Source organism: Panthera onca, chromosome E2 (genome assembly GCF_046562875.1).
Source record: "Panthera onca isolate mPanOnc1 chromosome E2, mPanOnc1 haplotype 2, whole genome shotgun sequence".
Classification (NCBI taxonomy): Eukaryota; Metazoa; Chordata; class Mammalia; order Carnivora; family Felidae; genus Panthera; species Panthera onca.
Window position 1 is genome coordinate 40245505 of NC_138353.1, and position 21688 is coordinate 40267192.

Sequence of the window (21688 nt, forward strand, 5' to 3'; positions counted from 1 at the left end):
TTCACAGAAATTCCCCATTAATAAGGAAGCTTATATATTGGCTCATCTACATAGAAATATGTTTACACTATCTAGGAGAACACATCCTGTTACACAATATTTTTGCCAGGTCTTGGACAAAAAAATCAAATTCTGAAATCAAAGATCTAGGCAATACCAGCCTAGCCAATTGTATCTGTCAATTTATTTGTCAAATTTCTGAGAGAAATATCAGATCGTTTAAGAGTACGATATTTTATCCAAGCCTGCTATGGTTCTTTAAAATGAAATATAGCCATCTAAAATGACAAACATTAATTATTTGACATTAGAGACAAACATTCAAATGTCCTATATACCTAAGTCTATTCAGTGAAAATGTTTAAGGCCTAAGGACCACTTTACCTGAGAACATTTAAAATGACCAAGGTAGAAAAAAAAAGAGTTACCTGTGATCCCTTTGAAATTATTTAAGAGTAAAAACACTGAAAGGTTGCAAGCAGATATGTGCACACAATTTACAAGCATGCATTTTGGGGAATGTGCAAGCTAGATTGAAATTATGGAAATGAAAGAACAAAATACCAGTTTCTAGGGGATATAAAGCAAGGCAAATTGCAAAGGAAAATATGAATAACCAAGTCAGGCAGAAACTGGAGAAAAGGTAAGAGCAACTAGTTAATAATTACTTTGGGTACAATATTCCCAGATGATTATTTCATTTCTGCACTAGGTCAGAGTTGCATATAATGGTCACCATTTGCATTTGGCCATCCCCAAAATTAAATAACAAGTTCCATAGCAATATTTTCAAGTGCTTTGGAATGTTAAGGTTTTAAGTTATTCATTTTTTGTACCTATTTATTTTTACATGCACTGTAGTTCACAAAAACTATCATCAATTAAATTCTCATTAAAACTCATTATCAATGCAAATTCTACATAAGTGTCAAAGAGGAAGAGTTATATAATAATTTGGGAGGAAGAGGAAAATACTTATACCAGAAATTTACACTGAGAATAGATGATTCATTTCAACACATAATAGGACTTTGAGTTTTTAAAAGCCAAATATAAGAAAAATGGCAGATAAATAGCTTCTGAAACCATTAGTGATCATATTTATAATTTGCCAGTAGGAACCTGGGGCCCTGAAGAAATGTGAATAAAATGTGATATTCAAAACATTAATATTCTGATGAACTTAGCAATGCATGCAAATTGATTACATAATGCGAGGTTCATTGTTGAAATTTGCAATTGGACATCCAGTAGGGGTTAGATGTTACAATCTACAGAGATAACATTGAAAAAAGATAAGGTAGCAGACAGAATCCTATAAAAAGCTATTTTTCAAATACAAAAAAAAAGGACGACTTTGAGATGAAAAGATCAGGTTTGGCTTTGTTTTGTTTGTGTTGGAACTTGCTCATCTGAAAATAAAGTAACATTATTGAAATGAGTTTAACAGGGAAGCTATTTACACAGAGTTAGGTTCAGATACACTAGGTCAGAAGATTCATGCCTGTGGATATTTTAAACCTCCCTGACCTATATATTATAGCTCTCTAACACTTCCTATTTTCTTCCTGGCATGTTAAAGGCCTCAAGTAAGGAAGACAGATCAGTAGATGAGATATACTGAGAACAGGTTTTGTTGTTCTTCTTCTTTTTTTATTATTTTTTAAATTAAATTTAGAGAAAAGTTCACACGTTTGTTGTCAATGCCCTTATAATTCATCATAAATTGACAGTGTTATAGGATGTGAATTGTTAATGCAATGGAGAGGTCTGAACCTAGAAGTAATAAGGTAGAAAGGTATAACCAATAAAAACAGTGAGAGTCTGTAAAACAGATTTGATCGCTAACTTCTTGGATATGTATGGTTTCTAAATAGGGATGAAAGAAGAACAGAGGAGGTGTGGACAGTAAACACTACTGAAATAAAGAGACAAAGAATATTAGTATGTAGGAGAATAAAAACAGGAAGAACTGAATGTCCAGGGCTTGCCATGGAGGAGTAACCTGAATTCTACTAACCTTGCCATTGGAATTAACACAGTCTGGACACAATTCAATTTTCAAATAAACCTGCCTGAACGTGTTAGAGAATAACTAATCGAGGCAGGACATGAGGAGCTGAAATTCTTGAGAAAAAAAGCTACGACAATATAAATTCCACAGTTACCCATCTTTCTCCTAAAGTTTGTGCCAATTCACAGCATGGTGAAATGGAACTCAAGGAGAACAGAGAATAAAGTCCTGAGTTGACAAATGAACTAGGATTAAAGTGTCCAAATTCTTGGGTGGAGAATTCTTGACTGGAAAGAAGTAAACCAAAAATTATTTGTCTAATAGTCCCTTGAGTAACTGGCCAATTCCAAAGTTGCTCCAGCACAAGGCAAGGCCGAGAAACCCAGAATAAAACAGCATTTGGAAGGTTTCAGCAGTCCTATGTTTCTGAGAAGTTAAAGATGAGAGTTCACGCCCTCCAAATGTGAAAAAGACATGGTAGATCCAAACAACCGTAGGAGTGAAGAAAAAACTGACGACCACCATCCTGAATAAAAACACACCTGCTTCCAGTAGTATCAAGATAAGTAACTGGTACTCTATCTTCCAGCCAGAAAAGAAATGTAGTCTTCTTTGGAGTAGATGATACCCTTTAGAGTTTTTCGAGAAAAGGTCACAGAGCATATAACACAGACATGAAGGATCAAATGATTGAATACAGATGATCCATATGTTGATACAATAAGAAGATGGCGGGGGGACACTAAAGTATCCCCCAAATTGAGAAGGCACTTTGAGACCAGAAGACAAAGTAGTCCACTGCATACAGATGATCCATATGTTGATACAATAAGAAGATGGCGGGGGGACACTAAAGTATCCCCCAAATTGAGAAGGCACTTTGAGACCAGAAGACAAAGTAGTCCACTGCATACAGTTTATGGTTTTATTTAGGGTGGCTTACTGATGGAGGCAATGAGGAGGGTGGTGATCCAGGCACCATACAACCATTCTTTCCCAGGTCCAGACTGTAGTCCACAGATTTTATAGAGCAAGAGGATGTACAGAAGGGCACTGTAGTGAGATCAAAGGATTGGCATGCATCCCAAAGGGTTTGAGTGAACCTAATTGACAGCTAACCTTTAATTGGATCTTGATGTACCACCTGTGCATCAGGAAGGAGTTAGACTGTGTTATCTCTAACAGAGTCATGGGAGACCAAAGCAAGCATCCCCCACCCCGGCCTTGGTTGGCATTTCTAAGGTATGCATATAAATCTCTAAGGGGGCCAGATCATGTAGCCCCAGGAGAGGTCATGAAGTGAACATGAACAAAATGGAGAGCCAAAGTGAGGTCAGTATTGGTAGCATGCCTGCAGAGAGTGATTTTATAATAAATATAATTAATAAATTGAAGATACTAGAGGAAAATGTGAAATCCATAGTGAGTGATTTTAGTTTAGGTCATGATTCCAGGATCATGGGACAAGCCCTGCAGCCGGTTCTGCACTGAGCATGGAACCTGCTTAAAATTCTCTCTCTCTCTCTCTCTCTCTCTCTCTCTCTCTCTCTCTCTTTCTCTCTCTTTCTCTCTCTCTCTCTCTCTCTCTCTCTCTCTTTCATTCATTTATACACACACACACACACATATATATGTATATATATATATACATCCATATATACATATGTATATACATATATGTATGTATGTATTCTCCTTGAGTTCCATATCACCTTGCTGCAAAATGGCACAAAACTTTGGGATAAAGATAGGTAAATGAGGACCTTATGTTGTTGTGTTTATATATATATATATGTATATAAAATGTTTAAAGGACCATTTGGTTGGCTGTCTTGAAGAAAGACACAGCACTAAGATGAGACAAGAGTGGAAGCAGAGAGACCTGGGTGGTGGTTACTGTAGAAACCCATGCATCCTAAACACACTGGTTGGTACCAGAGTGGTGACAACGAAGGTGAGGAGAATTGTTTGATTCTGGTTATTTTGTTGAAAATAGAGCAAGCAAAATTTTTTGCTGGGTTGTCTGTGGGGTCCAAGAGAAATAAAAAATGAGCCATGAAGGAATCCACTTCCTTTTCATTAGCATCTGAAAGGAGCTGCCTACAACCAAGTCAAGAAACACTCCAGGAAAAGTGAGTTCAGGGAGGAAAATCTAAAGTTGTCTTTTGGGCATGTTATAATAAAAAATATTAACTGAAATGGATGGCAAACTCAACCCATTTATCATTTATTTCAAAATAAAAAGATGGAATACATTGATTGCTCTCATTCTGCCTTTCCTAACAATTCCCTGAAGTAATATAGGAAGTAAACTTAATAGAATCCGTGATATTTACTACTTTTTGAGCATAAATCTTCACTTGTTCTTTCTCAAGTGAGTAGTGTGGTCCCTTACAATTACTTTTTTCCTCCAACCTGTTCAAATATTTGGCAGGAATATGGCCTTATCAGGTCATCATGGAGCCTCCACTATTGCTGAGCTAATAATACATTTTTGGAAAACTCCATTTAAACGTTGCAGATGAAAATCTATGCCCACTCTCTGTGTCACTCCCAAACACATTGGAAGATGAGCCACAGGGGAAGTCCATATGTTAGAAAGGCATGCTTCATTTAGCTATTGCAACACGATGGCTGAAGGGTGCTATAGATGGAGTTGCTCAGAAAAGATTACATCTCTTGGCTTCTAGCAAAGGGGAAAAAAAGCATAAAAAAGGCTGTGCTAAGGGCTAAGAGCTTTATTGAAATTCTACAGAAGCCTTACAGAAACTGTGAGCTTCTGACTTGTTATCAGGTACCTGCATTTGGGCATCCTGACACTCTATAATTGAAATTCATTGCTGGACCTTTAGTCTATAAAAATGGTATGCTGTCATTAGCGCTGACTGCTTGCTATATTCTCCTGTCACTCCTTAGGCCAGCTTAAACCATCTCAGATGAAATAGCCTATTTCATGTCAGACCTCAGCGTTTGCCACTATTAAAGTGGAAAGCTAAAGCAATGTTTAGCAATGTGGTAAAGACTAATGTGGTAGGATTGCTAGAGAAGTAGGAGTCTTTCTTTCTTTTTTTAAAATTTCTTTAAAATTTAATGTTGTTATATAGCACCGTCTCTATTACACTGCACCTGTCAGAATGAGAATTATTATTTTTTGATTGCATTTTAATTTAACCTGCTAATGCCACACAGCTACCTTACACTTTAAGAAGTATAAGAATATTATTTCAGCAATAAGACAAGTTAATGTAAGAATTACAAGGTAATATTTCACATTCATGATGTGAAGACTTGAGACAATTATGTGGGTAATTCAGTCAAAAAAGCTATATTGTGCTACACACACACACACACACACACACACACACACGCACACACACATACACACACACACACACACTTAAGTAGAAGAGGAAATTGTGGATTTGGGAGATTTAACTTTTAGTTTGTTCCAGAATGACTGTATTTGTCACTTGATAGTCAAATGGTCAGAGAGAACTTTGTTGTCCCAAATATCCATGTTATGAGATGAGTCACCTCATTAATCAAAGAAATCAAAAAGCCTAACTGTTGATCACTAGAATTGTTAAGCTGTCCCAAATTACCTAAGCACACAGACCTAATAAGGATTAACCTTCTCAGTGATTTAAGAAACTGAATAAAAGTGGAACTTGAAAGATTCTGCTTCCCTATCCCACTATATGGTCTCAACTTTTATTCATGTGATATGGAACAAAAACAAAAACAAAAAAAAATTTAACCACCACCATGAAATGATTTTTATAAAAGCTGATAATACACTTGAGAGTGATGGAATTTTTTTTTTCAAATTAATACTGTGTTCTGTTTCAGGTCACTCAAACTTAACAATTGCTTAACCAGTGAACATTCTCTTTGTCCTTCTTTTTTTACCTTTAAATATCTGGTAGTTGTGTGTGTATGTTTATTTTAATCACAGTGTAGTCAAACCACATTGCACTGAATGCTAGAATACCCAGATTCATGTCTTGGCTTCATTATTAATGAGCCTGGTGATTCTAATATGGGTCCCTGCCCATATAGAGCACCAGAATCTTTACTCTAACATAACTAGTTTGTATTTGGTGAACAAGCTTTGTAATTCAAATGTGATACAGCCACTATATTATTCTATTAAGGAAGAAGTAAAGAAGTCTCTATGCTCTGTGGAAGAGATGCTCAGAGAGGCTCCCAGGAGACACAGGTGAGGCTGTGCTTTAGAGATTGTGCCTGGGTGTATTTCACTACTACAATATAAACACCTTGAGTACGGTAAAGTCATACCTTTTCACCTCAGTGTTCCTAGAGCCTAGGGAAAAAAAACACTTATATCTTGGTACAACTAAATGCTGAAAAAACAATTCAATTAAAAATGGGCAGAAGACATGAACAGACACTTCTCCAAAGAAGACGTACAAATGGCCAACAAACTTATGAAAAGATCCTCAACATTGCTCATCATCAGGGAAATGTAATGTAATTCAAAACCTCAATGAGATATCACTTTCCACCTTTCAGTATGGCTAAAATCAATAACACAACAAACAACAGCTGTTGGTGAGGATGTGGAGAAAAAGGAACCCTCATGCACCATTGGTGGGAATGCAAACTGGTGCAGCCACTGTGGAAAGCAGTATGGAGGTTCCTCAAAAAGGTAAAAATAGAATTACCTTACAACTCAGTGTTCCCAGTATTGGATATTTACCGAAAAAATACAAAAACACTAATTCAAAGGAACACCTGCACCCCTATCTTTATTGCACCATTATTTACAATAGCCAAACTCTAGAGGCAGCCCAAGTGTCTATAGATAGATGAATGGACAAAGAAGTAGTGTGTGTGTATTTGAATATATACATTTGAATATTCAGTCATAAAAAGTGAAATCTTGCCATTTGCAACAACATAGAACTGGAGATTATAATGCTAAGTTAAGTAAGTCAGTCAGTGAAAGACAAATAGCATATAATCTCACTCATATCTGGAATTTAAAAATAAAATAAAATGAACAAAGAAAAAAAAGAGACAAATCAAGAAGGAAATTCTTAACTACAAGGAACAAAATGATGGTTATCAGGGCGAGGGATAGATAGGAGGATAGGGGCAAAGAGGGATGGTAATTACAGAGTACACTTCTGATGGAAAAAAATGGAATGGAACAAAACAAAAAGCAAATGCCTATAGATGAACAAGTGTTCAATGATCATTTGGAGAAAACACAGAAACTGAGAGAAAGGAAGAAAAAATTTCTGGGAAATGAAAGAAATAAGAAGAATGAGAAAAGAGAAGGGAGGGAATTAGCACAAGTAAGCACACTTTTTTTGTAAATTTTGTAAATTTTTCAAAATTTACATATTGAAGTCCTGCCCCCCTAGTGTGTGTTTTGATAAGGGACCAATAAGGACATAATTAAGGTTAAATGAAGTTATAAGAGTGGGTCTTGATCTGATAAGATTAATGCCTTTATCAGAACAGATACCAGAAAGCTCTCTCTCTCTCTCTCTCTCTCTCTCTCTCTCTCACTGCACACACACCAAGGAAAAGGGGCCCTGTGAGCACAAAGTCAGATGGTAGCCATTTGTACCTCAAGGGGATAATCCTCATCTGGAACAAATTGGCTAGCATCTTGATCATGAACTTATAGCCTCTAGCACTCTGAGAAAAGAAAATTGTGTAGCTTATGACACCCAATCTGTGGTATTTTGTTATAGCAGCCTGGTCAGATTAATACAGTAATCCATCCCCAAACTAGAAGATTTTAACTTTTTTGGGTTCAATGGAAGCATATTCTTTTTCTGTCTATCCTCTTATCAAAGTCATCCTTCAATCTCCTGTTCAAGTAACCCTTCTCCACTAAAACTTTTCCTAACTCATAAGCTCCAACCAGTCTCATTTTTTTCTCTGCATTCCTGTAGTTTTGGGTTTTGGAAGTGGTTTTTATCCTTACCTCATCTGGGGAATTTTTTTCAAAATTCTGACACCCACACTATGCTCTAGGACAATTAAGTCAGAAACTGTGACAGAACCAAAACATCACGTCTTAAGCATTTCTTCATGGTTTATTTTAGGTATGTTGTAGGAAATTAAATGGGTGAGCTCATTATCCTATAGACTTTTCTGGGAACAAGATCCTAATTGTGCTATGCCTGTGACTCTATGTCATGAGATTAAAATTAGAGTACCTAATTCAAGAATATATATATGTATATATATATATATATTTTTTTTTTGTTTATACAAAACTAACATTTTATCTAGTAGAAGCAATGCAATGTGCTCGTGTTCAACATGTTGAAGAGAAAAAAGATGATATTTATATCCCAGGAAAGAAAAGCCATCAGTCATAAAAAATGTTTGAATTGTCTTTATAAGCTAAATGAGATAGGATATATTTAAATGATGTGAAAGAAAGCTGTATTCCCCCCATAAAATTCCTATACTCGTGCTGTGGTCAAGAAAATCTATAACATGGTCTTCTTTAAATCAATTTAATGGTCCCCAAAGACAGAAATTAGGTAGGCGGATTTTACAATGCATACTTCTATTTGCTCTCTTTTCATAGAAACTGTGACTGATCACTATTACAGCAAACATGCTGTAAATGAGAATAAACATTTTTTAACCAAAATAAAAACGAAAACTTATTGGAACCTCCTGGCTGGAGAGGACGCTGGTGAGATGCATGTAAAAGAGAAGAAGACCATAGGTCCACTGAAGAAATGAAGAGAATATATTGTAGAGGATGATGGTGGGCATGGTTGTGAATGTGGTGGGGGAAAGGGCAGAAAGCAAATTAAAGTCATTCGCCTTAAGTGAAAACCCTACTCACCCACACATCAACAGAAGTCAGACCTCCATTTGAATACAGGTATAAATATGCACAGATTTAAAAATAATTACCTAATAGTGATTCAATAGACTAGTAGATTCATAAAGAAAACACAAGCAACAGAACAGCCAGATGGTAAGAAAACATTTTTAAAATTCAAAATGATGTTATGTTCCCAATAAATGGGTGAAGGTGTTCCCATGGTGGAATTAGAAAAAAAAAAAAAAAAAAGAACAAGTAAGCCTAAATGAAATGAAATTGAGGAAGGCAGATTTTGAATTTTTAACATCTGTCTGCTAACAACACATTCAAAACAATAGTAATAGTAATAACAATAATTATGTCGGGGGGGGATAAATAAAGAACAGCAAAATAAAATTGAAACTGAAAACAACTAACTTTTATATTAGGTGAGCATGATTTCAGCCCACTCTCTAAGCACCCAAGTGTGCAGATCAATGCACATTCACAAAAAAAATCTAATGATGAGATCACATTTTATTAAAAATACACTGTGGATTAAATGCAACTTCAACTGAATGAAAAGAGCAAACTTTTAATGAAAAGGTGCAGAGGTGAATTGATATTCATGCTTATGTATCTGAATTAAACTTTTCTTCCCATCTTGGAGAATGAGGAACAACCTCATAGAGTCCGCCTGTACCAGATAAGGATGCTGATAATACCTGTGGTGGTGGTGTTGGTGATGATGTTGTTGATAATGATAAAAAATAACAACCACCGTTCATGGCTGCCGACAGTATCAGCGCAACAGGAACGCCAATGGGAATTTGTCTGATGTAATCCCCATCTCAAACCTTGTTAAAATTTCCATTGGAAATGGAGTCTTCAAACTTGTCCAGTCTCATCCATCTAGCAACTGAGTTAGGATGGAAACGTGCATCTGTGTGATTCAGGGATCGCGTGTGTCCAGTTTCTCCCACAATCTATGGAGAGACATGCTCCCCCCTGCATGACTAACCTCCTTCTGTGGGCTTTTTTTTTCCCTAAATGCGACTTTGGTTCCCAACTTCCTGTGTCAAGTTACAAACAATTTGTCATGCCTGCAGTCACACTTTCGGTTCCTGTCAGTTCTGTGAAAGAGCCCTATCATCAGTATGGTTTTCCACTCCCTAAGCAACTTGTGGGTTTCATCCTTCCATGCAAGCGACTTGTCACATCTTCAGTTTTCTCACACATTTCAGCTCAAAAGGAATCCCAGTTCTGTTTTTTTATTTAATTCATTGAAAATGTCCATACTGTCAGAATGCTAAAGTCCAAACTCCTACCATTACATTGTCCCTCTGCTCTGACATAAAAGATCTTCCAGCCATGTCAATTACCCTTTTTCTTAACTTCAATGACAAATTTCTTTTTGAATTATGTATCAAAGGGTACTGTAATTGCTGCTTGAGTCATTGACTATGTCTTTGGTGGTGTTGTAAAGGAAGACATTCTTTCTCCCCTCCCCCTTTTTTTCTCACTGTACTCCAATGTCAAAGGATAAGAAAGAGTAGTGGAATGGAAGAAAAGAAAACAAAACAAAATAAAAAACTAACTCTGGAAAGGTGGAAGGGTTGATCTCTGACACTCTTCCTCCCACAACCTCCCACAGCCTTACCCGGTGTGCTTTTAGATAAATTACTCAGTTAATCTGAATCCCAAATTCCTCTTGCATGGAGATGCTAACATATGTCCTACTTGCTTCATAATATAGATTAAAAAGAAAAAAACTAAAAATCCTATGAACTCTATTTTTGAACTAAAATTTTATATAAATGATTTATTAAACTGAATTCTCCATAAAAGAGTGAATTTTATGCTAAAGCAAGTATTTTCTCTTTATTATAATTGCTAATTCACTTAAGCAACCTATTTTCTGATTGTCAGAATTCTTTACCCTGAAATCCACTTGGATGGATATTCCAAACTAGTTTAGAAATGACAAGCATATTAGTGGCAACTCTTTTAGTTGGTACTAACTTTCCTAAAATGAATATGTAGCTACAGATCTCTTCTTAAGATTATAAACAAATTTTCCTGAGGATACTTTGCAACCCTACAAACACAACTCTTTATAAGGAATAGGGTTACATGGGATAATACACACACAGGAAAACATGACTTTACTTAAAAAAATAGCTACATTATTCTTGAGTAGTGTACAATCCACGCAAACACACATACACACACACACACACACACACACACACACACAAGGGAAAGATTATGGCCACTTTTAGGACTTTGACAGAACATCTAGCATAGACACAATCTTTGCATTGAAATCATTCTGTGCACTAGAAACTAAAATAATAATAAAAACTAATAATAATAAAACTAATAATAAATACAGAGAATTTTCATCGGAGTTTACAGAGAGGAAAGGAAATACAATGGAAGACATCTTTTATCTAGTGACCAGAAGACCTTTTACATTCTTAGCTAGAGTATTATTCATTTTGAATCCATGTTCAACTCTCTGACTTCAATTTATTGACCTACTAAGTTGGTGAGGAGTCAGAGAAGAAGTTACAAACAAATTTAACTTTAGAAAACTTTAAAATTAAAAAGATCAGAAAACAACAAATATTCCTCAAATCCTGGGTGATATCAGTAAGCTTAATCATATGTTCTTTTTACAGTCTTTGTTTCTAGGAAAAGAATTATATAAGCTTCCAAGTTGAAAAAAAAAAAAAAGAATGTTCCAAAGTACCAAATTTATGGGCAGCTTCAGACTTTAGCAAATAGTATTGTTTCCACTGAAAAATGAGTATAACTAAAAAGGACTGATGTTTCTAGCTTACCTGTCAATCACATGTAAGGATAGCATGGAAGTGATCTAAATCAGATAATTATTCAAGATCTACTCTTCAGACATCCAGAAGTTATTACATTGTCCCATGAAACGGTGAAGTGCATTTAAAATTTCATTGCCTTTTATAGAAATTACTGAATCACAATCTGTAGGTTGGGTATATTCGTTGGTTAATTAACACAAACATAAAACAATTATATTACAGCTTTAACATGAATGGGTTGAAGAAGACAACAAATATTTACTGAAGCTACTTACCTGTCACCTACTTTTTGTTCATTATGTCATCTAACCATATGGTAATTCTAGTCTTATCTTTGTTTTATAGATAAGGAGTTTGAAGACCAGAGTAAATCATTTGTTCTTAGGCATCCAACTTGTGGGTGAATGCTTGAAGTCCTAGAAGACAGCTCCATCTGCCAAAAAATATCAGATTTATTTCTCTACACCCCACTTCTTAAGGTAAGAACTGAAACTTGGTTTGACTGGCTTTCGTGTCTTACCATTGTCTCAGCCATTTGTGATTTCAAAGTGGGTTTTGCTTTCTCAGATCTTTTTAATCTCCTAGGAGTGAGACTCCGATGTTGGCAATGTATTCAACTCCTCGCCATCATAAACCTCAGACTCTGCAATTTTCTGTAGCTTTTATCTTTATCCAATTTTTAAAGCAGATGCCAGTTGCATAAGCACTATCTACAGCCATTGCTCAGCAAATTCTTCCTTGATGTTATAGCCTCGGGTACTTTCCATGTGTCTTACTTATGGTCAATTTTGCAGGAACCATAATGTTGAATTTAGTCCAGAAGAATGTTCATCCACCCCCTTGCACTCCTGTGCTTGAAGAAAAGTTGCAGCGGTGATATATCTCCCCTTATGTTGGAGTTTCTTCTGGCAGGAAGGATACAGATAACTTTATTGCAAATTGAGTTCCCTCCTTCTGAGGAGCTAGCAACCTCCTTTCCCTGAGACAATTGGATGCACCTCACTTATAATCCTTATTCACATAATGTTAGAAAAAAAGAGGCTTTAACCTAGGAAAATATTGTCAAAAAGTATTAGACCACTTTATTGTTGGTTGAGACTAATAGCCCCAGTCCCTTAAGATACCTCACAAAGCTTTAGCACGGAACATAATTCACCATAGATACATCTATAATGAAAGAACTAATGAATGATGATTGTTGTACCATCTTCCATTGCTCCTCTAAACTATTATTCCTCTCCCATCATATGTGTAAATACTTTATTGAACTTCCTCTTCAAATTAATAGTTGATCCCAATCTTACAGTATATCATACTCTTAAAATCTCAGTATCAACTTTCATAGTTATTCTCTTATTTCTGTCCTATCCTTGTATTTTGGCCCTTTCTTTACTTTTACCTCTTTTATTTTAACCCTCCTGACTGTATCAGTTGAGGTCTTTCTTCCTATTTATTCACCCTTACCCATCTGGCAGGTAGGTGATGTATAAAAATTATACAGAATCCCTTTCCAGAGCTTTTCTTTTCATCCTTTCCAAAAACAAAGCCATAATTGAAAATATTGGCACTATGAGAAGGGTTATTTGCAGCATCAAGCTATGCAGAGGGATAAAGAAAACTTCACCCCTGACTCTTAGGGAGGAAAAAACATAGGGCACAGTGGTTTGATGACATCTAGTCAGAGTTTCCTCAGTGTTCTTACATCTTCTTGCATGAAGTTTTCATGGATACAGTTCTTATTTATCAGTGGAGTTTCTGTGAGGAGTAAGACTGTGTCAATAGGTATTATTGATCCCTGCATATCACCTGAGTAAGTTGAAGGTTGTTTTGAAAAGTCCATGGTGCTACAGTGGACAATGGAGGGTTGCCAGGTCAAATTAAGGGCACCTAGTCACAACTGAATTTCAGAAAACAAAAATGAGTATTTTCAGTATAAGTGTATACTATTTGTATATGCATGGGATATGCTAAAATATCATTTTTAAAAATTTTTTAAATGTTTATTTATTTTTGAGACAGAGAGAGACAGAGCATGAACGGGGGAGGGGCAGAGAGAGAGGGAGACACAGAATGGGAAGCAGGCTCCAGGCTCTGAGCCATCAGCCCAGAGCCCGACGCGGGGCTCGAACTCACGGACTGTGAGATCGTGACCTGAGCTGAAGTCGGACGCTTAACTGACTGAGCCAGCCAGGCACCCCTAAAATATCATTTGTCATTTGTCTGAAATTCAGATTTAATCAATCATTCTCTATTTTTATGTTTTCAGTGTGGCAACTAATAACACTTTTACTTTTTCTAGTCTTTTCCTCTTTAAAACATGACCTGGGAAACTGAGACAATTGAAACAATTTAAAAAATTTTAAACTCCCATTATTTTATATCCAAATAATTAACACTGGCCTCCCTTTTCAAATATGAATGTTTTGTCTGTAGGTCATTCCATGTGGTGTTTGGTTACTAGTAACAAACAAATCAAACAGGAATTTCTTATAGGATTAAAGAGGAACTTAATGTAGAGAAAGGAAAGTTACTAAGGAAATCAAGAGTATGTCTATAAAAGCAACTTTTAGGACGATAAATTATTAGGACAGCACTAGGAATCTCTATATTCTAGTTACCTCTTCAACTTCTCACCTCTACTGTATCCAACCCCTGTGAGTTTGTATTCTAGATCCAAATTCCTGAGATTACATAACTAGCCCACGTAGGGTCACATCCCTGTCCCTGCGGACAATGCTGTAGATCTGTATGAGAGATTGAAAAGCTGGGGAAGTTTGGTAGCCAAGCAGTACATAAGTTACCGTGACATAGATTAAGCATAGGGAAAAATCTACCTTGGGCTGTTCTCACCTGAAGGAACTAGTGGAAATGCATTTAGCTCTTTGCTAACGGAAAATACAAATTAATGACAGCATCCCTATGGCTGCCTCATTCTCAGCATATTTTGGAAGGTTTAACATTTAATGCCTAAGAATAAAGGTAGGCATTTCATACTCTTAGCGATTAGATTTGGGTAAGCAGCAGTGGAAATATGAATGTTTTATGCCGGCCTTATCAAGTAAGGATGCTCTGAAGATTAAGAAGGGAAAACATAAATGCAATACAATAAGGTCATAAAAAAAGGGAATTAAATCAGGGAGCTTGGTTTTACCTTTGTTTTTGTTTTTATTATTTTTGGTTTTGTTGTTGTTTCTCAATAATTTACCATAACATCAGGACAGAGCGCCTAATTGATGGAGCTTCGATTACCCCAGAAATGGCAGAAGTAGCTTTTAAGCCATAGACTGGCAGATGATACAAAGAAAGCAGCATGATTACACAACTCCACCAGATCTGGGTTTGAATTCTGTTTCTGCATCTTATTATGTTCTATGAAACTTTGGCTAGTGTCTTTCTCTCTCTGATCTTCAGTTACTTAATCAGATACAGTAAAACTCAGCTATGAATGTGAGGATTAAAGAAGATAGTGTTCGTAGAAAATTCTAACACAGGGCCTCCCAAAGAGTGAGGAAAAAAAACAAACAACTGATTATTCAGTGGTTTCACTCCTGATAATATCCAAATGGCTCCAACCAAGCCAATCTTTCTTCAAATGACAGTAAACCCTGGAAAAAACAAATAATGTAAGCCCAGTGAAGGCATGGGAGAGCAAATAAAAGCAAAATATAATGAAGGAGAGAGGGCACTTCAGAAAAAAAGGGAATAGAACTTAGTGAGTTTTGGTTTTTATGACCCTTAATACCAACAGCATGCCTAAGTCTACAACTTGCTGGATGGCCAAAAGTTGGATTTGGAAAACTGAAGATAAATGTCTGGATGACCCCTAAAGTATTTTTTTAAGTTTATTTATTTTGGAGAGAGAGAGAGCACGCGTACACACATGAGAGCAGCAGAGGGGCAGAGAGAGAGGAAGAGAACCCCCAGCAGGCTCTGTGCTGTCAGCGTGGAGCCCCATGTGGGACTGGAGCCCACAAACCATCAGATCATGACCTCAGCTGAAACCAAGAGTCTGGCAGTTAATGGACTGAGCCACCCAGATGTCCCTTTAAAATTTTGTTTTAAGTTTATTTATTTATAAAGTAAATTTAAAATAACTAAAATTTTAAGTGCCCCCCTCCAGCAGAAAAGATAAATTTATCAGTTTGAGCTCATCCAAATTAATTGCCTACTAAAACATGTAAAAAATACTATTTTAGATTCCTCCACAAAATATCATTCACAATGACAAGGATGCAGTCCCAAGTTACTAAACACCTAAAGAAATAGGAAAGGGGCACCTGGGTGGCTCAGTTAGTTAAGCAGCCAACTTCAGCTCAGGTCATGATCTCATAGTTCGTGGGTTTGAGCCCTGCATCAGGCTCTGTGCTGACAGCTCAGAGCCTGGAGCCTGCTTCAGATTCTATGTCTCCCTCTCTCTCTGACCCTCTCCCACCCCTGCTCTCGCTCTCTCTCTCTCTCTCTCTCTCTCACCCGCCTCTCTCTCAAAATTAAATAAACATTAAAAAAAAGAAGTACGAAAATAAGCCACTTTTCAAAAGAAACCAATCAATAGAGACTAAACCTAAGATTATCCAGCCTTGTATAATTAACAGATAAGGATTTTATAGGAACCACTATATGTATGCTCAATGTAAAAGAAAGTATGTGTATAATGGATGAAGAGGTGGAAAACATTTGCAGAGAAACATAAATGATAAAAAAAGCACTAAACAAATATTTTAGAACTATCCCCATCCCAGATTGTAGTCATCAAGTAAATCTTTAAGATGGATCTCATGTAGTCAAATGTCAAGAGGAGTCATGCTGGGAATATAAATGAATGCTATACTCAGAATGAAGCACAGAAGATACTGATAGGGCTTGTGGTAAGCTAGAAAACACTGCCTCTATATAAAGGAAATATTTGCTATTGGATTTCAGCCAATTTTTGCCTCAAGTAGGGATTGGCAAACTTTTTTTTTTTTTTTTTTTTTTTTTTTTTTTTTTTTTGTGAAGAGCTAGATAGTAAATATTATAGGCTTTGTGGGCCATATGGTCTCTGTTACAACTACTCAGTTCTGCTTTTGTACTGTAAAAGTTGCCATGGATAATACATAACTGAATGGCTGTGGCTATTTTCTAGTAATACTTTATTTACAGAACATGTAGTAGGGTCAGAGTTGGCCTGTAGGATGCATTGTACAGAATATGGTCTTACAGAAATTTAGATTCAAATTCGCCTAACATTCTCTATTTCAAGAAACAGCGGGCCACCCGATCTGGACTCGTGTCGTAGAGCAAATAGGCATAAAGCCTTGAGAGATAAATCATTGTTGTCCAGTCCACAGAAAGGAAAATGCGATGTCAACCCATGAAAAAGAACATGGTTGTAAAAGATTGGAATATATGGGCAGTGCAAGTAATTTGGTTTAGTTGCAGAACAGAAACAGTGTGGCATAAAGTTAAGAAAGCCAGATGGAATTTGATATAACCAATAAGTGGCTCTTCCCCCCGCCCCCCCCGAATTAGACAGCAACTAAGACATTTGAGCACAACAATGACAAATAATATGGGCCAAGAATACATTCAGATGGATGTCTACATACCAGCATCATATCCCATAAATGCTGGGTTGGAAGACTTAGCTGATAAATTGAATATGTGGCATTTTAATATTTCACTTTTATCATCACCTGCACACCCCCTTCATACCCCCTTCACATACACATCTTTATTAATCTAGATTTTGAAATGTTTGGAATGCAGAGCAGAAAGCCCAGAATCTCTACCTCCCAGTTGTCAGGGAGGGCTAGAACACAGCTGTAAACCAAATCCCCTGCCTCCAATATTTGGACTGATCTGCTCTCAATAGAGAAAGTTGAACAGTGATTACCTACCAACAAGGTGATTTCTTTTCTCTTTGGGGAGGAAAGCAGGTGGAACAATAGGATAGAGATATTTAGGGAAATTCTTTCACACTGTAGGAGAGGAAATAAGCATCTCTTACCCCCAACACCATACAGATTCCCAATATGGAATCCCTTAACTCTATTGAAGACCTTAGTTTTTGATATGCTCAACCTAACAATAATCTTGAAGTGGAACATCACTGATGTTAGGTGATTTATGTTGCTAATTCCTCATAGCATGCATCTCATGACTGTTTTAAATCTACTATAGATCTTCCTTGACTTATGATGGGGCTCAACCTGAAAAACCCATCATATGTTGAAAATATACTTACTATACCTAACTTACCAAATATAGCTGAGCCTAGCCTACCTTATATGTGTTAAGAACACTTAAATTAGCCCACCATTGAGCAAATCATCTAACACAAAGCCTAACATGTTGAATATCTCATGCAACTTACTGAGTACTGTACTGGTGGTGAAAAACAGAATGGATGCATGGGTGCAGAATGGCTGTAGATGTATTGTTTGTTTACCCTCGTGACATGTGGCTGGCAGGGGACTGTGGTTTGCTGCAGCTGACCAGTATTAAAGAAATGATCATACCACGTATCACTAGCCTGGAAAAAAATAAAAAATGAAAACTTTGAAGTATGGTCTCTACTGCATGAATATCACTTTCACACCATTATAAATCCGAAAAATTCTAAGTTGAACCATCCCAAGTCAGGGACCATCTGTAATACAATCCACATTATTGAATATCTATCCAAGCTGTATGCTCATTAGAAAAGGCCTCACAAAAGCTCCACGCCACCTAAAATGATTTAAAAACAAGCAAAATCATCATAAAAGATTTGAGAGTTACTATTGTCTTAGACGTCCGTTCAAAGTCCCCAAGGGAAGCTTTCAGTTTAATACTTCACATTAAAAACTAGCTTTGAATTGTACATTTGCCTCTGAGCCACTGCAAATAAATAAAGAGGTATGCCATTCATCTCACTCAAATATTCTCCATTACCAAATGGACCCAATACCTCAGCCTTGTTGTTTGTCCCCTGGATTCCAGAAGTATTTGTTACATCTACTTCCAATAATCTGTGAATGAAATTCTGCAGCACTGCGGTGAAGTATACATCATAAATTACTGTGTTTTTTTTTTTTTTTTGCTAGATTAAAGTCTTCTTCTGCCCGTCAACAAATTCTGGTGATGAGTTTTCTTTAAACTGCTAAACTTTTCAAACCCATACCTCCTGATACAAAACTAATCAGAAAATCTAACAGCTCTGCATGGCTAAAATCACATTTCTGGCATTTTACAGTAGGCAACAAAGGTGTTTATTATAAAGTGATGGTCTGTTGTATAGGAAATGTGAGCATAAATACACTAGTGTTTCTTCATTCACTTGTTCATTTATTCATTTATCAAATAATTCTTTGGTGCTCAAATAATAACAGAAGTGTCTCAGTGGTGGTATAGACATGCAAACCAACAAAAACATAATACAAGTGCTAAGCTTCAAAGTATGACCTATAAAAGAGTGATTTTTGAATAATGATATTTTCTATGGCACATAATAACATTAGAAAATAATGTTATCTAAAATAATGATCTATTCCCTTCATTTACTCATTTATAAAATATCGATTAGGTACTTAGAATGTGTCAGGTATGCTTCTAAACTCTAGAAATGAAACAATTAATAAGACAAGATTTTTGCCTTTGTAGATCTTATAACCTAACCCAGTGGTTTTAGTCTTTTACTTTTTGTTCACACACTGAATAGCAAGATTTTTTTTTAATGCATATAAAAATGCCTGCATATTTATTTATTGAATAACATGTGTGTAACTTACATGCTATAATGCAATATAAATAAAATACAAAATAAAACCTACCCCAAAATGCAGAAAAGTGATAAAGTGAAATAGACTTAAATATTATTTTCTTTATTAACATTAAATGTTTTGATCTCACTAGAATATTAATATAATATAATAAATATATTTACATAGGTAATTATGAAATACCACTTCCATTTTTAATAATATTTTTGTTAAGAACACAAGTGTTTGTATATGTTTAAGTATTTTTAAAGTATGTTTCATTTATCAAGCAAAATCAAGCAATAGCTGATTTAAAGCTTAATGAATTTTTGGTAATATTTGTTGAAGTTCTATTTCCTAGATATATTCCTTTTTTCTGTCTCTTTTTGTAATGTATATATGTATATATATAAGCTTTTAGCAGATAATGCATACTGTTTACAGGAACAAAATCTCATAACTATAAAAGTAGTTTAAGCATTTGGTTGTAATTCACTTTCGCCAGGCTGAATTTCTTTTTAAAAGCATTGGATTTCTCACTTATTGTTTAAAATACCACTTTTATTTCAAGAGATCTTAAAATCCTCCAGAGAGGTCCCAAAGGTGCCTTGTCTTGGCCTTAGCTTCTCGATAGCCTTGTGTAGGGCTGTAAATCGTACTTCAGGGATGGGAGAAGTGGGTCATGTGATCCAGAAGAGAAGAAGAACAGAGTCTTTGAGGAAATCTGTTAAAACAGAAAAGGAGATCTGCGACAAAGTGCTATCCGAGGAGAGAAGATTGTCCGTGATGGTGTGGGACAGCAGTCTCCAAAAGCTGGAGCTTTGGGATAGAGCTTTGAAGTGGGCAGTAAGCACTTGGGATAAGAAGTGCCACCACTCCCCGGAACCTGGAATTCCAAGCAGAAGGAAATATCCCCCTTGGAACATTCAGAGAGCTGGTGTTCCATATGCTGAAATGATAATGCCAGTCCTCAGGTTGTACCCACACACAAAAGTGGATTTTTGACCACATAAAAGTGGATTTTTGACCCCAGAAACAGAGACATGGCATTAGTTCCCTTAAGACAGCTTCAGTATCCACAGGTTTACTATACCTCTTTGCTCTCTTGGAATCTCCTACCTTGCCCTCTTTGCTTTGTATTGTAATTATCTATGTATTTTCCTTTTCCAGATAAATGAAGACTTTCCTAGGGGCTGGGTCTCTGTGTAATTCTCATCAACTCCATTCTCTTATTCCCTTAGGCAGGAAGGAATTCTAAAAATGTTTATAGGATAGTTAAATATACTTTCATCAATAGTTTGGATTTTGAATAGTTGAAAATAAGATATTCATTTTTGAGATAATCAACTTGAAGAGTACTTCATCAGTTATGACTTTTTAAGACATTAGTGGCAAAAAAAAAATGCTACAATACCAATGACAATAACAACAAATTCACCCAAACAAACTTTTAAAAAGCAGGATTTTTATTGGCTCGTGTAGCAGGCGAGCCTGGGTTGAGGATGTGACTTGGTGCAGGAGTACTTATAACATCATCAGTTCCAGTTTCTCTTTATTTCCTACTTAACTGTTTTTTAAGTTGGCTCTATTCTCTTTTCATTGTGCAAAAATGGCTAGCAAAGTTCTAATCTCACCTCCTCACAATTGAAATCTGATGACGAAATACTCTTTTCAGGGAGTGGCAGCAAATCTGATCTGATGATTGTATGTCATGGGTTCAGCCTGAACCAGTCACTGTGGGGATTGTATCAGTAGGTCAGATACAGACAGATACAGATACAGACTCTTGTATCAGTAGGTCCATATTAGAATGAGTGCTGAGAGGAGGTAACTGGCAAGCTACTCCCCATAGACATAGAAAACTAGCAACATTTCTACACTGCATATACCATCAGAGCCCTCAGTCTTCTTTGTAATTTTCAAAATTCTTTCAACTTTCTGCAGTTGTGGGTGTTTTTTTACTAATGATGTTTTACTGCCAAATTTGCCATATGTTGATCTTCTCTAACAACCACTCTTAAGGAAAGGAGACCCAAGGGGGACAAGCAGGAGCCATGTAAACCCACTTACACTGAAACTGGATACTTTACTGTCACACAGCTGACACTGACATATGTTGTAGAATTCCTTTCTGAAATGATGGAGTTGTTTTGACAAGTCTTAAAGTTAGAGTAATTTTTAAGACTCCGATGGCTATTATTCCCGGAACCCATTATTCAGTGTACCTTTCTCTATCTCTCTTGACAAAAAACAAGAAAAAAAAAAAACCTACTTTAAAAAAAGCCACAAAATAAAGAAACTAAAAACAAAA